Raw genomic sequence first — 16,847 nt, 5'->3', positions numbered from 1 at the left:
ATAAACAATTTTCCAGACTGCATGGATGAGACCCCTCTACGCGGCCTCACCTCTCCAGGACCACAGAGGGAATGTGAATAGCACCCCTCTCCCATCCTCTCCCTGCCTCTGAATGGGTGATTTATAAGTCTCCATGTATAATTGTTCAGAGCTCTCTAGAAATAATTTTTAAAAACATAAAATGGTTCAGAGTTCCTTGGACAAAAAAAGATACCAGGTACTTAGTTGCTTAAAATAAATCTTTACTGATGAGTGAATGAAAGCAATAACTTCTGGCATGCCGAGTAGAAACAGAAGCAGTGTGATTCTCAGGAGAAGCACAAGGTCAGGGGAGGACCTGGAGCTGGGAGAGGGAGGGGAGGATGAAGAGAGCATGGCACTGCTGGGCAGCCAGGCATGTGGCATGATTTGCTGCTTAGACAGTCATAGGTGCCTGGTGATGAACGTGTCTCAGCCTGGCCTAGAAACAAGTACAGGGAATCAGGATCCACTGCTTCCTGGGTGGCCGTGGGGCCAGACAAGACAGTTCAGCCTGGACTAGGGAACGAAGCAGAACGGAAAGAAATGGCAAAAAGGTTTTCTGATGGTCAGGGATGGTGACAAGCTGGTTTTGGATGCTCAGAAGGAAATACCTAGAGCAGTGAGATGGTTTAAGGTAAATCATAAACTAGACAGTGCCGATCTATATCTACTTTATACTCGAGGTGTCCTCATGACTTTCTAGAAAAAAAAAGTATCACATATTTTAATTCTCTTGGTTATTTTCCAGTTTTTCTTCAATGCTCCTTGTTAAAGTTTTATTTCAATCTCTTTTCCTTAAGCCACTTTATAATTGAGTCTTTATTTTGAGATGGTTTTGTATTTTTCTTCCATTTTTTTTCTGAATTCAATCAGTACTCTTTATTTCTTCCTGGTTGGATTTTTTTTATTCACTTTTGCTTTTATTTTTGAATTTTTGATTCATTCCAAATACTGACAAGAAAGGCTTGAAATCTTGTGGGTGTCTGTGGAAGCCAGGGCCAGGCAGAGAAAGCAGCGTTTGCAAAGGCGTGGAGGCAGGAGCCAACCTGTTTCATTTGAGGAGAATTAAGGAAACGAGCATGGCTGGATTAAAGGAGCAACACGATTGTTCTTACTTTGTGTCAGGCATTGTTTTAAGGACTCTTAAAAATATTAACTTATTTTGTCCTCATTTAACAACCCTGTGAGCAAGATATGATTATTAGCCTCATTTTACAGATGATGAAGTGAGGCACAGATCAGTTAAGTAATCTACCCAAAGACACATAGAAAATAGAGCCAGAGAATAATCCGGCTCCAGCTTCTATGCTAGTAGTAGTAGTTGGAGTAGGTGGTGGAGGAGGGGGAGGAGAGGAGAGAGGAAATGTACAAGGTGCCCCAGCATGTAGAATCTTGCAGAGCATTATCTGGGATTCTGACTTTCACTCTGAATGAGATGGGACAGCTTGGGAAGATCTTAAGCAGTGGAGTGACATTATTTGATTTGCATTGAAAAATGATCCCTCTGCTTCTGGGTTGAAACCAGACTGTAAGGGAGTCAATGATGGAAGCAGGGAGACCAGGTAGGCAGCTATTAAAGTAACACAGGGGAGGGTATCAGATCAGCTGATAGTAATTTATGAATTCTGATTTTGCATGTAAAAAAAATCCCATTTTTTTAATATGTTGGCAACTAATTCAGGCTTTGTAAAACACTGTGACTGCTAATCAAAAGACATGTTTAAAGACATTTCCTCCCACCCCCACACACATACACATACCCTCTGCTCTTGTAGGATGGGGCAGTATGGCCGTACTTCCCCCTCCTCTCTCAAGTCTGAACTCTTCCTCTGGGTGTGGCACCAATGAATCAGCTACTTAGTCATCTCTGGAGTGTGGGAGCTAGCGACATGGCAAAAAAAAGGCATCACAAGTCCCATAGGGGATTTCACTTCCTTCACAGTGTTTATCCTGCTCACCACCTCACACTGCAGAAACTTCTGGAGAGGCCCCAGCCATCCTCTCGCTCTCACTTTCCACTCCTTACTCTCCTTAGTGCTTTCACAGAGAGTGGGTGGCAGGGGCAATCCAGCTTGGTGGCAGACATTATCCTAGTTCTGTTTTTCCTGCCCCTGGAGACCTGAGACTCTGAATTATAAATTCCCACTGTACCAATGCCACCTTCATGTTTGAAACTGTTTTGCAAGCCCAGGTAAGACAGCTGTGCAAAGACTATGGGAAGGGGAGAAGCATGCAAACCTTTTTCATCCTGTCTCTAACAGAATCTTACAAATTGATACAGGTGAGACCACTAGCTACCAGTGGATGTCTGAAATCAGTCTGAGAAACCTAGGCCCAATTCCTGAGGGATACTCAAGAGCTTTGGCCTTTGTTTTTATATCCAAGGGCTGAGGTTTCTCCTTGGAAAGTAGGTCCACCCTCATTCTCCACACATTTTTTTAGATGTAGTCACAACAGCAACACACTTGCCAAGTCAGCCTTGGGAAGATGGCAAGAGTAACCTATCAAGATATGGAGGCACATGTGTCTTCTAAGCAGCTAGCATGAGAACTGAGAATTTCCTAAGGAAGAAATGGCTTTGATAGCTGTGAGGAGGATAGAAGACAGAGCCTAGGTCAAGAAGGAAAGTAGAAGGAAGACTGGGACCAAGCACTTCAGGGGAAATGTGAACAGTGACGGGAGTGTGGCTGGGGAAGGGAAGAGGGGCTTAGTGAAGAAGATAGTTTCACAAGATGGAGGGATTGAGAACTGCTGTGCATTGAGAGATGTGACCCATGAATCCCCAGATCTCCCCTAAAACTATAAACAAAACTTGGAGACGCTTAGTGTGATTGAATTTCTTGTGGAAGCTGGTTAAGGGCCTTGAGCATCAAGGTTGGCCGGAGGCAGAGACAGAGTCAATCTGCATAAAAGAGAGAAAGAGTCAAGGTCTAGGATGCCTACTTGATGCAGGCAGTGGAATATTACACACAGAGTCAGGATGCCCTGGCAAGATAGGTGTACAGCCAGATTTGGAAAACTTATCACTCAGAACTCAATTCTGGGTGACTCTCTGGCCCTTATTCCACCCTCCTCCCTGGTTCCCTGGAGGTCTTCCTCCTCTTATAATATTTATATTTCAAGACAGTAAGCTCAGTTCAGCAATCAAATGAGCACTTTGTCTCAAGAGAGATAGTGTAGTGTAGTTGTCAAGAGTGAATACTCTCAGCAGCCTGGGAGGTGACCCTTAATCCCTGCCAAGATAGCTCTTGTACCTGCCTTTGTGGAGCCTGAAAGCAGGCTTGCCTGACACAGCTCCACCCACCCTTGTACTTCCACCCAACTCTGCTGTGTTGGAGAATAAGGACTCACCCAGGAGCTCCAGGGCCCCTGCCCACCACCTGGAGCATTTGGGTGCTTCTCCTGAGGGGCTAGAGCTGGTCACAGGTCCCACAAAACAATACTGCAGCTTGCTTTTTCCTGAAATCATACACCTACTAACAGGGAGGACAACTTGTACAGCCCATTACAGTTTTACTGACTCAATCATAAAAGGAGTGGCTGATTCTTACCCACAAGCACCACCTACCATCTCAGAGATGAAAGTAGGTGTTCCAATATAATTCACCTATTAAGAAGACCACATGGCTGGGGAAAGAGAAAGGATTTCAAAGATCTCCCTCTTCCTACATCAACAAGAGACAGGGAATCTGTCCACACACATAATACACCACCACTACAGCCTACAAATAACTAGCAATTGAGAACGCCACCACACTAAGGATATCTACAACCAAGCTATCCATCCAGAATCTAGACCCCCATCAAAGTACCCACAAGCAAAGCCAAAGGTCCTTACCCAACATATGCTATAGACACACCCTTAAGTGTGAGGGAGAAAAAAAAGCCCTATCTAAACAGAAGAAAATCTAAAAATAAGAAGTGACAGCCACTCCAGATGAGAAGGAATCAGTGCAAAAACTCCAGAAGTATGAAACATCAGAGTAAAAGGACACACCAAACGAGCATACCAGCTCTCTAGCAATGGATCCCAACAAAAATGAAAATACTGAAATGACAGGTAAAGAATTCAAATATGGATTGTAAGGAAGCTCAATGACATCCAAGAGAATATGGAAAACCAACTCAAAGAAACCAGAAAAACAATTTAGGAAATGAATGAAAAATTTACTAAAGGGATAGACATATTAAAAAAAACAAATAGAATTTCTGGAAATGAAAAATTCACTTAAGAAAATAAAAAACGTAGTGGAAAGAATTAAGAATAGACTGGACCAAGCAGGAGAAAGAATTTCAGAGCTTAAAGACAACTCTCTTAAATTAAACCAGTCAGTCAAAAATAAATAATCCAGAGGGGTGAACAAAGTCTTTGAGAAATATAGCATTATGTAAAATGGCCAAATAAAAGAATCCTAGGCATCCCTGAGGGTGAAGAAGAAAAAGCACAAGGTCTGAAGACCCTACTTGAGGGAATAATTGAGGAAAACATCTCTGGTCTTGCTAGAGATTTAGACATCCAGATACAAGAAGCTCAATGAACACCTGGAAGATTCCTGCAAAGAGGGACTCACCAAGACATATAGTCATCAGACTGACCAAAGTCAACATGAAGGAGGAACTCCTATGAGCCATGAGGCAAAAACACGAAATAACATACAAAGGAAAACCCATCAAACTAACTGCAGACTTATCAGTGGAGACCATACAAGCCAGATGGGATTGGAGCCCCAACTTCAGTCTTCTTAAACAGATCAATTTCCAGCATAGAATTCTGTATCTTGCAAAACTAAGCTTCACAAATAAAGGAGAATTAAAGATTTTTCCAGACAAGCAAACACTGAGGGAATTGGTCTGGACCAGACCTGCCCTGCAGGAAATACTCAGAACTGCATTATGCATGTATTGGCAAAATAGATACCTGCCAGTATAAAATCATCCAAAAGCTAAAGCTCACAGCTCATATAAAACAATAGTACAAGAGGGAAAAGAAAGCAATAAGGTACTACCCAACATGATGAACAGAACAACATCTCATATATCAATTCTATCACTCAATGTTAACAGTCTGAATGTCCCACTCAAAAGACATAACCTGGCTGAATGGATGAAAAAACAACCCAAGTATCTGCTGTCCTCAGGAAACACATCTAACCCACAAAGACTCACACAAACTCAAGGTGAAAGGATGGAAAAAAATATTCCACCTAAAGAGAAACCAAAAGAGAGCAGGCGTACCCAGGCTCATATCAGATAAAATTGACTTAAATCAATGATGGTAAAGAGACAAAGATGGTCATCATATAATGGTAAAGGGAGCAATTCAACAAGAAGACATAATAATCCTCAATATATATGTACCTAACACAAGAGCTCTCAGATTCATAAATCAAATTCTACTAGATCTAAGCAAAGAGATAAATAGTAGAATCATAATTTCCAGGGACTTCAACATCCCACTGACAGAGCTAGACAGGTCATCAAAGCAGAAAATAAATAAACACTGGACTTACATGGGACTCTAGAACAAATGGAACTAACAGACATTTACAGAACATTCTACTACAAAACTACTGAATATACATTTTTCTTATTAGCACATGGGACATTCTCCAAGACTAATCATCTCTTAGGCCACAAAACATGTCCCAACAAATTTTAAAAAATTGAAATCATACCATGTACCTTCTCAGACTACAGTGGAATAAAACTAGAAATCAATTCCAAGAGAAACACTCAAATCTACACAGACGCATGGAAATTAAACAACCTCCTGCTGAATGACTATTAGTCCGATAATGAAATTAAGATGGAAATCAAAAGATTCCTCCAACTGAACGACAAAGGGACCACAAGCTATCAAAATCTATGGGTTTCAGCAAAAGCAGTCCTAAGGGAGAAATTCATAGCCTTAAATGCCTATATCAAAAAAGACAGAAAGATCACAAATTAACAATCTCATGTCACATCTCAAGGAACTAGAAAAAGAAGAGAAAACCAAACCCAAAGACAGCAGAAGAAAAGAAATAACAAAGGTCAGAGTAGAAACAAACAAAAATGGAAAGCAAAATAACAGTACAAAGGATCAACAAAACAAAAAGTTGGTTCTTTGAAAAGATAAACAAAATTGATAGACCTCTTGCTGGATTAACCAGGAATAGAAGAGAAAGGACCCAAATAAGCTCAATCAGAAATGAAAAAGGAGATTGAAAAAGGAAAATATCATCTGTGAATACTATGAAAGTCTCTATATACATAAATGTAAACAAGAAAATGCAGAGGAAATGGACAAATTCCTGAACACACACAACCACCCCAGACTCAATCAGGAAGAAATAGAAATACCGAACAGACCAATAACAAGCAGCAAGATTGAAGCAGTAATAAAAAAAATCTCCCAACAACAAGAAAAGCCCCAGAACAGATAGATTCACAGCTGAATTCTACCAGACCTACAAAGAAGAGCTGATACCCACACTACACAAATTATTCCATAACATCAAGAAGGAGGGAATCCATCCTAACTCATTCTATGAAACCAGTGTCACCTTGATACCAAAGCCAGGAAAGGACACAACAAGAAAAAGAAAACAACAGACCAATATCCCTGATAAACATAAGTGCAAAAATCCTCAACAAAATACTAGCAAACTGAATTCAACAGCACATCAAAAATAATAATAATAATAATAATCCACCATGACCAAGTGGGCCTTATTGCAGGGATGCAAGAATAGTTCAACGTGTAAATCAATAAATGTGATTCACCACATAAACAGAAGCAAAAATAAAAACCATATGATCATCTCAATATATGCAGAAAAAGCACTCAACAAAATCCAGCACCCTTTAAAATAAAAACCCTCAACAAACTAGCATAGATAGAACATATCTCAAAATTATAAAAGCCATATATCACAAACCCACAGCCAACATCACACTGAATGGGGAAAAGTTGAAAGCATTCCCCCTAAGAACTGGAACAAGACAATGGTGCCCGCTGTCATCATTTCCATTCAACATAATACTGGAAGTTCTACCTAGAGCAATTAGGCAAGAGAAAGAATTAAAGCATATCCAAATCAGGAAAGAGAAGGTCAAACTATCACTCTTCACTGACAATATGATCTTGTATCTAGAAAATACAAAGACTCCACCAAGGGACTCCTGGAATTGATAAATAAATTCAGCAAAGTCTCAGGTTACAAAATCAATGTGCACAAATCAGTATCATTTCTATAAACCAATAACAGTCAAGCTGAGAGTCAAATCAAAGACTCAATACTATCCACAATAGCTACAAAGAAAATAAAATACTGAAAAATATACTTAAGCAAGGAGGTGAAAGATCTCTACAAGGAGAACTACAAAACACTGAGGAATGAAATCACAGGTAACACAAACAAATGGAAAAATGTCCCTTGCCCATGGATTGGTAGAATCAACATCATTAAAATGTCCACACTGCCCAAAGTGACTTACAGATTCAATGCAATCCCCATTAAAATACCAACATCATATTTCACAGATCTAGAAAAAATAATTCTATGCTTCATTTCAAACAAACAAACAAAAAAAAAATGAGCCTGAACAGCCAAAGCAATCTTAAGCAAAAAGAACAAATCTGGAAGCATCACACAACCAGGCTACAAACTCTAGTATAAGCTATAGTAACCAAAACAGTATGGTATTGGTACAAAAATAAAGAAATAGACCAATAGAACAAAACAGAGAACTCAAATATAAAACTATCTACCTACAGCCAACTGATCTTTGACAAAACAGACAACACACACTGGGGAAAAGAAGCCCTATTCAATAAATGGTGCTGGGAAAATTAGATAGCCACATGCAGAAAAATGAAACAGGACCCCTATCTCTCACCATTTACAAAAATTAAGTCAAGATGGATAAAAGTCTTAAATGTAAGGCACAAAACTATAAAAATTTTGGAAGAAAATATTAAAAAAACTCTTTTAGACATTGGCCTAGGGCAAAGAATTTATAACGAAGACCCCAAAGGCAATTACAGCAACAATAAAAATAAATAAATGGGACTTGATTAAAAGGCTTCTGCACATCAAAGGAAATAATCAACAGAGCAAATAGACAGCCTACAAAATGGGAGAAAATATTCACAAACTATATATCTGTTAAAGGGCTAATATCCAGAATCTACAAAGAACTCAAACAAATCAGCAAGAAAAAACAACCCCATTAAAAAGTAAGCAAAAGACACGGACAGAAGCTTTTCAAAAGAAAATAGACAAATGGCCAATAAACATATGAAAAATGCTCAATATCACTAATCATCAGGGAAGGCAAATTAAAACCACAATGAGATATCACCTTACCCTTGCCAGAATGGCTACTATTAAAAAGTCCAAAAATTATAGATGCTGGCATGGATGCAGAGAGAAAAGAATGCATATACACTGTTGGTGGGACTGCAAATTAATAAAACTTCTATGGAAAACAGTATGGAGATTCCTCAACGACCTAAAAGTAGACCTACCACTTGATCTAGCAAGCCTACTACTTGGTATCTACTCAAAGGAAAAGAAGTCATTTTATCAGAAAGACACCTGCACTTGAATGTTTATTGCAACATAACTCACAATCGCAAAGATGTGGAATCAACCTAAGTGCCCATCAATTCCTGAGTGGACTAACAAAATGTGATATGTGTGTGTGGATAGATAGACACACACACACACACACACACCATGGAGTACAACTCAGCCATAAAAAGCAATGAATTAATGTCTTTTGCAGCCATTTGGATGGAACTGGAGACCATTATCCTAAGTGAAGTATCTGAAGAATGAAAAAACAAGCACCACATGTATTCTCTAATAATTTGGAACTAATTGGTGAGCACACATAGGCACAGAAAGAAATAAAAGTCATTGGAAATCAAGAAGCAGAGAGGAAGGTGAAGGGGATGGGTAAAAACCTACCTAACAGATACAATGAATACTATTCGAGTAATAGGCACCCTCATAACCTTGACTTAAGCATTATAAGAGCTATCCATGTAACAAAAACATTTGTTCCCCCTTAATATTTTGAAATTTTAAAAAAGCAAATACTCTAAAGCCAGATAATCTGGATTTAAATCCTGACTTTGCTAGTTTTAGTGGTGAGTCCTTGGTTAAGTCCATCTATTTCCCCAAATATGAGATGGTCTAATAGGATTATCTGTGTCACAGGGATGTTATGAGTATTCAGCAAGCTAACACATATAAAGTACTTAAAATTATGCCTAGTGCATGGTAAACTTTTAGTAAATAAACCATTTATTATTACTTAATCCTGGGAAAAATAAGGGAGACTAGCCATAATACTTTCTGTGCACTGAATTTATTCTTTTAAATTTCAATCTGTAGTCATAGTTCTTTATTTTTAAAAGTTTTGTTATTGAGGTATCATTGACATGCAATAAACTATACATCAAGTATGCAATTTGATGAATTTTGAGGCTCTGTCTATATCTATATATATCCATGGAACCATCACCACAAGCAAGAGAGTGAGTGTATACACCACCCCAAAAAGTTTCCTTGGGCTCTTTCTTAGTCTTTTCAGATTGCTATAACAAAATACCTCAAACTAGGTAGGTTATAAACAACAGAAATTTATTTCTCACAGTTCTAGAGGCTGGGAAGTACAAGATCAAGGTACTGGCTTGCTCTTTGCTTCAAAGATGGCACCTTCTCTCTGTCCTCACAAGGTGAAAGGGGCAAACGAACTCTCTTGGCCCCATTTAATAAGGACCCTGATGCTATTCATGAAGGCTCCTTCCTCATGACCTAATAACTTCCTAAAAGGTCCCACCTCCTGATACCATCACCTTGGGGTCAGAATTTCAACATATAAATTTGAGGGAAACACAGACATTCAAGCCATGCAGGCACAGTATTAATCCCTCCCTCCCAGTTCTCTGTGTCCCCTACACTCCCCGGTCCCAGCAAACTAGTGCTTTGCCTTCTGTCAATGCAATGGGTTTTCATTTTCTAGAATTTTGTATAAATAGAATCATACAGTATATACTGTTTTTTTGTCTGTCTTCTTTCACTCAGGATGCTTATTTTAACATCGTTCCATATTGCTGCATGTATCAGTCTATCATTCCTTTTTCTTTTTTTTTTTTTTTTTTTGAGACAGAGTCTCGCTTTGTTGCCCGGGCTAGAGTGAGTGCCGTGGCATCAGCCTAGCTCACAGCAACCTCAAACTCCTGGGCTTAAGCAATCCTACTGCCTCAGCCTCCCGAGTAGCTGGGACTACAGGCATGCGCCACCATGCCCGGCTAATTTTTTCTATATATGTATTTTAGTTGGCCAGATAATTTCTTTCTATTTTTAGTGTAGACGGGGTCTCACTCTTGCTCAGGCTGGTCTCGAACTCCTGAGCTCAAGCAATCCACCCGCCTCGGCCTCCCAGAGTGCTAGGATTACAGGCGTGAGCCACCGCGCCCGGCCATCATTCCTTTTTCTTAATGAGTAAGTAATATTCCTTTGTATATATAGATATGTCACAATTTATCTATTCACCTGTTGATAGATATTTCAGTTGTTTTCAGACTTAGGCTACTACAAATAAACCTGCTATGAATATTTGTGTACAAGTCTTCATGTGGATGTAGATTTTTATCTTATGTAAATACCTAAGATAAATGGCTAGATCATAGAGTAGAAATATTTTTAATTTTTAAAGAAACCACAAAACTGTTTTCCAAAGCAGTTGTGTCATTTTTATATTCCCATCAGCCCCACTAGCAGTTTTTCCACATCCTCATCAATACTTGCTATGGTCAGTCTTTTTAATTTTAGCTATTCTGATAGCTGTGTAGTATTATTGCATTTGGATTTTTAATTTGCATTTCTCTAATAACTATTTTGAGCATCTTGTCATTTGCTTCCTTATAATCTGAATATCTTCTTTGATGAAGTATCTATTCAAATATTTTTCCCAGTTTTAAAAAGTGGATAGTTGGCTTTCATATTATTGATATTTGTGAATTCTTTACATATTTTGCATACAAGGCCTTCTCGAATATAAGCTTTGAAATATTTCATCCAAGTCTGTAGTTTGTCCTTTTATTCTCTTAATAGTGGTTTTGTTTAGTAGAAAATTATAATTTTTATGAAGTCCAATTTATCTTTTTTTTCTTTATGAATAGTGCTTTTGGTATTGGATAAATTTTTGCCTAGCCCAGGGTACAAAAGATTTTCTCATATGTTTTCTCTAGAAGTTTTACAGTTTTGGTTTCACATTTTGGTCTATAATCCATCTTGAGTTATTTTTTTATATGGTGTGGGACATGTATCACAGTTCTTTTTGTTTATTTTTGTTTTGCCTAAATATATCCATTTATTTTAAAACAGTTTGTTTTTCCTTTTAAGTTTGTTAATATGTTTAATTGTGTTGATTGATTTTTTAATACTAAGCCAGCACTACACTTTTGGGATAAACAGAATTTGGTCATGTATATTATCACTTTTACATATTATTGGATTCATATTGTTAAAATTTTGTTTAGAATTTTTGTATCTATATTCATAACAAATATTATTCTGTAGTTTTTTTAAAATAATGTTTTTGTCTGGTTTAGGCATCAGGATAATGCTGGCCTCATATAATAAATTGGAAAATATTCCATCCTCTTCTAATTTTTGGAAGAGTTTTAGGATTGGGATTAATTCTTCTTTAAATAGTTGGTATAATTCACCAGTGGATTCATGTAGTCTTGGGCTTCTCTTTACTGGGAGGTTTCTAAGTATTAATTCAATCTCTTCACTTGTTATAGATCTGCTCAGATTTCCTATTTCTTCTTGAGTCAGTTTTGACTCAGTGGTTATGCAGGAGTGTATTGTTTCATTTCTACCTATTTATGAATTTTCCTGGTTTTTTTCTGTTACTGATTTCTAATTTTATTACATTGTAGCCATAGAAAATATTTCATGTGATTTCCATCATTTAAAATTTTATTAATTTAGGTATACTCTCTGAGCCAGACCTATATTAAGGTTGCCTCTGGCCTTTCTGAAGTTTTACTCCTGGTGAGTTGGAGCTTCTTTTGAAGCTAAGTAGGCTTGTGCAGGCTGCATGTAGCCAGTGAGGCCTGGGCTCAGCCTTCCTATCTGGGTGTCTTCCTAAAACAACAAATCATCTCTCTGATATAATCTGGGGAATGCCCTTATTTCTCTGGTTGGTGGAGCTGAAGGGCATCCTAATCCTAGGCAGATTAGTGCAGTAGGCTGATGTGAATGTAATGTTTATACTTCTTAGGTTACTTTGTAAAAGCTGTTTTATAAAATTCCAATGAGTGCTAGGAAGATGTGGCTGGCTTTCTGATGGTAGGGTTTCTCATTACAGGTTTCATTTCCCTATCTGGCGTCCAGCTAACATCCCTTTCACTCACTGTTGAAATCAGAACAATAAAGCATTCCCTTCCCTCAGAAGTCTCAATGAAATTCCCTCTCGTAACAGGCTCATATTTCTTGGCCTCTGCCAACTCCTTAGGGTGATTCTTCCTTACTCTCTAAAGACCTTAGCTACAGGGATTTATAAAATAGTACACTCAAATATTCTTAGGCAACTATGATTCACAGTCCACTTTGGAGTTATTTATCTGAGGAAATATCTAAGCCAATGAAGTGGAGACCTAAGCTTAAATTCTGCAAAGAGGAGTGAAGCAGAATAGGTAAATTGAACACATCGGTACAGAGAACAGTCTTCAGATTCCTCCTTTGGCAAGCTGTATGATCTCAGTCAGGTCAAAGAAACTCTCAGAGGCTCTTTTTTCACCACTTGGAAATAGGAAAATTAAATCCAGCTTTTATGTATCCTGTGCTATTTGCCACAAATAAAAAGATCCCATTTTCCTTTCATTGCTTTCCTGTGGCAGCAAAGAGGGATGCCTTAGTTACTGTTGGGTTTGACCCACAGTATTTCCTTGACTCAATGAACCAGGAACATAAATGTTTTCTTTAAAAAGTTTAACTTTATATTAAATATCATATTAAGGAAAATAACATGTAGTTACAAGATATGTGCAAGAAAGAGTTGTATAAACTGGAACAGCATTTTTAAAAACATAAATCTCTACACCCACCTATGGACTGCTGTTTACCACTAAACTCAACTGCTGCAATCTTCATATAATTCAGTCTATAATAACTTTAGTTCAAACTCTAAGACATAAGAATAAAAATCACTCTGGCTTCTTTCCTGGATTCAATCATTTTTTTCTCTGCCTGGGCTTAATTCCTTGGCAACTCTAATTAAGCCCTATAGAATAATTTCAAATGACAGTTTCTTCCATGATTGGCTGAGAAGACAAAAATGACGTGTACTCAAATTATATTTATGATTATGAAAACACTTCTCCATTTTCTCCTTTCTTTACTGATATGACATTTAGGCTCTAGCTATTTTTTATTGAAGTTGCCTTAGCACTTTACTTCTCCCTGGGCCAGGCCTTTTTTCTTTCAAATTATTTAAAAGCATATTTGAACTTAATAGAACAGTGTTAAGTAAAAGTTGTACAGTAGTTTGCTCACATATACATTTGTGGGTTGTCTGCTTTGTAGCTTATTGAAACAAATGTTTATTACCAGGTTAGATTCTCTCTCCCAGTTCTTCATAGCCCCCTTTAACACAGGAGGAAGTTAAACACATTGCTAAAGAAAATGTAATACATTCAAAATAATAATACAATTTAAGTCATTTATAAACTCTTTGGGATACATTCATACCAATGTTCCAATGAGTCTATTGACTGACATAAATGAGAAAAATTTAGCCTTATTAGTAAAATATCCATGCTCCTCTTTTTCTTTTATACCAGTAGTGGGTATAATCCTTATTCTGTTCTCCATAAATATCTCTCAAATACTCATAAGGGTGACCCTCTACAATCCCATGGATTTACATCTGATTTTGAGCCTCACCTGGAATCAGTCCTAATTTCCAATCCATTTGTCCTCAATAGAGAAGAGCTTTGACCTTCACACAGTCCTCTATCCACCTTCTTCTTTCTGGGAGAAACACTATATGGCCCTGTTTACTATATGTGTTCTACCACTTTAAGTATATGGAAGAATTTGGAAAGGTATAGCTGCCCTCTCCTCCCCCTAATTTTTATCCTATGTCTCAGAGCTTAAAGTTCCACCATTAAAAATTCCATCCAAAGGATTAAGGCTGCTTACCCTCAGGCATTCTCCTCTACACACAAGTGGTCCTGGGAAGGGCAACCCATTAAACAATAGTGTATTGGAGGGAGTTATTTATTTCTTATATGATAATTCGGGATACAAGGGCAGAATTAGAAAACAATCGTCCAGAACAAAAGTCCTAGGAGGGAGGTTAGATTGGTGGCTCGAGGTAGGAGCAGTTTTGGGGTGACCTAGACCCCCAGTGGGAGAAGGACGCAGACTGCATAAGAAGCACAGAGCCAGAGTCAGGAACCAAAGGCAAAGATTGCCTATTTCACAATGATGGGCAGAGCCAGAGCCTGGTGAATGCATATTTCAAAATCCCCCACATCAATAGGAGGATTATTTTGTCAGATAAGGCCACTTGTGCCCCCAAACAGTTCAACATGCTCAGTCATAGCATGTGGATGCTAGCAGAGTGACAGAGGCATCGGGATCACACAGGAGTCAGGAGTCCTTCAATCTGTCACCCATTCTGTAGAATTCTCTGTGGATTCCCATCTGGAAGCTCTGGAGTGTGATATGGGTATTTTTCAAAGTTTTATGAAACTCCACTAAGCATGGTGGGATTATTTTGCCAAAGATTAAAAAAAAAAAAAAGACATTTTCACTTGGAAAACCATGGCTGAAGGTTGTAGAGAAGAGTCAAAAGATATTGTTAACTTCAGATTAAATATGCATAACTTTAGAACCCACAGCTTCCCACACAGGCTTCCAGAGTTAGTAGATTTTGAAACATACACGTAAATATAAAGAAATACACATGCACATATATGCCTTCTGGCTATATTCTACATAGCAGGAGATAATAACAGAATATAAGCCATTAGAAATACCATTTAGATTTCTAAACTGCTTTTGAGTAAAAATAAGGTATTCTTAACAAAAATGATGAAGAAAAAAAGAACAAAATCTATTTTGCCTGTGACCAAGTCTGTGAACACCTTATAATCGCAAGCCCCAAACCATGTCCTGTCCTTGAATGAGGACCTATGCAGGTATCCCAATGGCTAAATGACCTGAAGTTAAGGACTGAAAACCAGGAGGAGGCAGGCAGCAGCTTGACGCAGCCACTCGACAGTGAACAGACTCATGCTGCAGCCCTCCCCCATCTTACCCTTCAGTGTCATCAATATAGCACCTGGTGTTCATAATAGGGCAACCTAGCACAGGGGTTGGAGGATGGATACTGCCAATGTTGGACAGCTCCTGTCCTCCTGTGTCTCAGCCCCACCACCAGTTTTGGTTGGTGGCAGCTGAGCTCTAGCCACCAAGGGAGTCATAAGGCGCCATCTCTCACTACCCTCTGATGACCTGGAGAAGTTGCTTAACCTGACTGGGTCTCAGCCTCTTCATACACAAAACAAGACGATTGGCCCAGGTGTTCCCAATGTTTTTCCAAGCTCTTAAAGCTAGAGATCTTAGCATTGGAAGCAATTGCCATGAATCCATGATGTGAAATATTAAATAATGGATATAAAATGGAGGCTACTAAAAATAGTAAGAAAAACAGAGTCATAAAGTGAAAAAATGTTTTTTTTTTTACCTGGTCATTTAAAACGGATTTTAGAAACACAAAATTAAACAAATTAATGACAAAGATTTATTTTGTTACCTGGATAAGCTCAGCTAGCTAGCATCTCTTTCCATTATGCCAATTATCTTCACTTTGCAGCACTCTCATCTAGTTGAATTGGTCACCTCAGTTATTAGTCAGTGACCTAGAGATACAAAACTTTCCTGGGGAGATTATTGTTCTATTCCTATGGATTAATGGCTGTTTTTATATTTTAGTCAAATGTCAAAGAACATCTGGTATTTCAAAAAATGTTACCTCTAAATAGAAATTTGGCAATCATGTGCTGAGTTCTGGAAAATGACATACTGTCTAACCAGAGTTCATGTGTGGGCTCCTGTAATGCATCTGAAAAGAAAGTGACTTGATCCAACCCACCAAGAAATGCCGACTGAGCTTATCAGTGGACTTATGCCACATTCCCCAGCATCACACTTGACATAATCAGCACACAGACACCAGCTTTGCATGGAGTAGCTTACCAGGCCATGGAGGGGGTGGTAAGAACAAAGGGCAGAGCACTGGATTCCAGAGCCATAGTGCCTTGGTGCTGGCTGGAGCACTGTGGATTAGTTCTTGTTACTCAAGCAAGAAGCATGTTCAATTGCATCAAAGGAAAGAAATGACTAATGCTGCTTTATCTGTCTTTAAATTCTCCCTTTTACGCTAGGGAAAGTATTTGGAGTATCTTAAGCCTCCAGAGCTACACTGCATGAATTCAACTCCTGACTCTACCACTTCCTAACTATGGAAGAAAATTTAGGTGAATTACTGGTCCTGTGTTTTGATTGCCTCTTTTGTAAAATGGGAATAATAAAAATGCTGCATACCTCAAGAGTTGCCACAAGAATTTAAGGACTTAATATTCATTAAAAAAAAAAAAAAGACTAGTGCCTGGCACAGAGTAAGCACTATGTAAGAATTAGTTATTATTAAGCTAACCTTCAAAAAGAAGATTGGTATGATTAAAAATTTCTTGGATAGGTTGTTTGAAAGATTGTCAGATTTAGAATTTATTTCCTTGGAGAATTCTT

General features: G+C 38.3%; 1 long non-coding RNA gene across 2 annotated transcripts; it reads right to left on the bottom strand.

The window, feature by feature from the left end:
• Positions 1–230: 230 nt before the first annotated feature.
• On the bottom strand, positions 231–15,921 carry LOC123642122. 2 transcript variants are annotated; one of them, XR_006736386.1, is made up of 3 exons: positions 15,853–15,921; positions 1,782–1,902; positions 231–460 (listed from the first exon to the last, which is right to left on the bottom strand). It is a non-coding gene; the product is annotated as an uncharacterized LOC123642122 (long non-coding RNA). The 2 variants fall into 2 exon arrangements; XR_006736385.1 differs by lacking the exon at positions 15,853–15,921 and adding an exon at positions 3,373–3,462.
• Between the last annotated feature and the right edge of the window lie 926 nt (positions 15,922–16,847).

The sequence above is a fragment of the Lemur catta genome, chromosome 1, assembly GCF_020740605.2.
Source record: "Lemur catta isolate mLemCat1 chromosome 1, mLemCat1.pri, whole genome shotgun sequence".
Taxonomy (NCBI): domain Eukaryota; kingdom Metazoa; phylum Chordata; class Mammalia; order Primates; family Lemuridae; genus Lemur; species Lemur catta.
The sequence above is the reverse complement of the archived record's forward strand: the minus strand, read 5'-3'. Positions and strand labels throughout refer to the sequence as shown.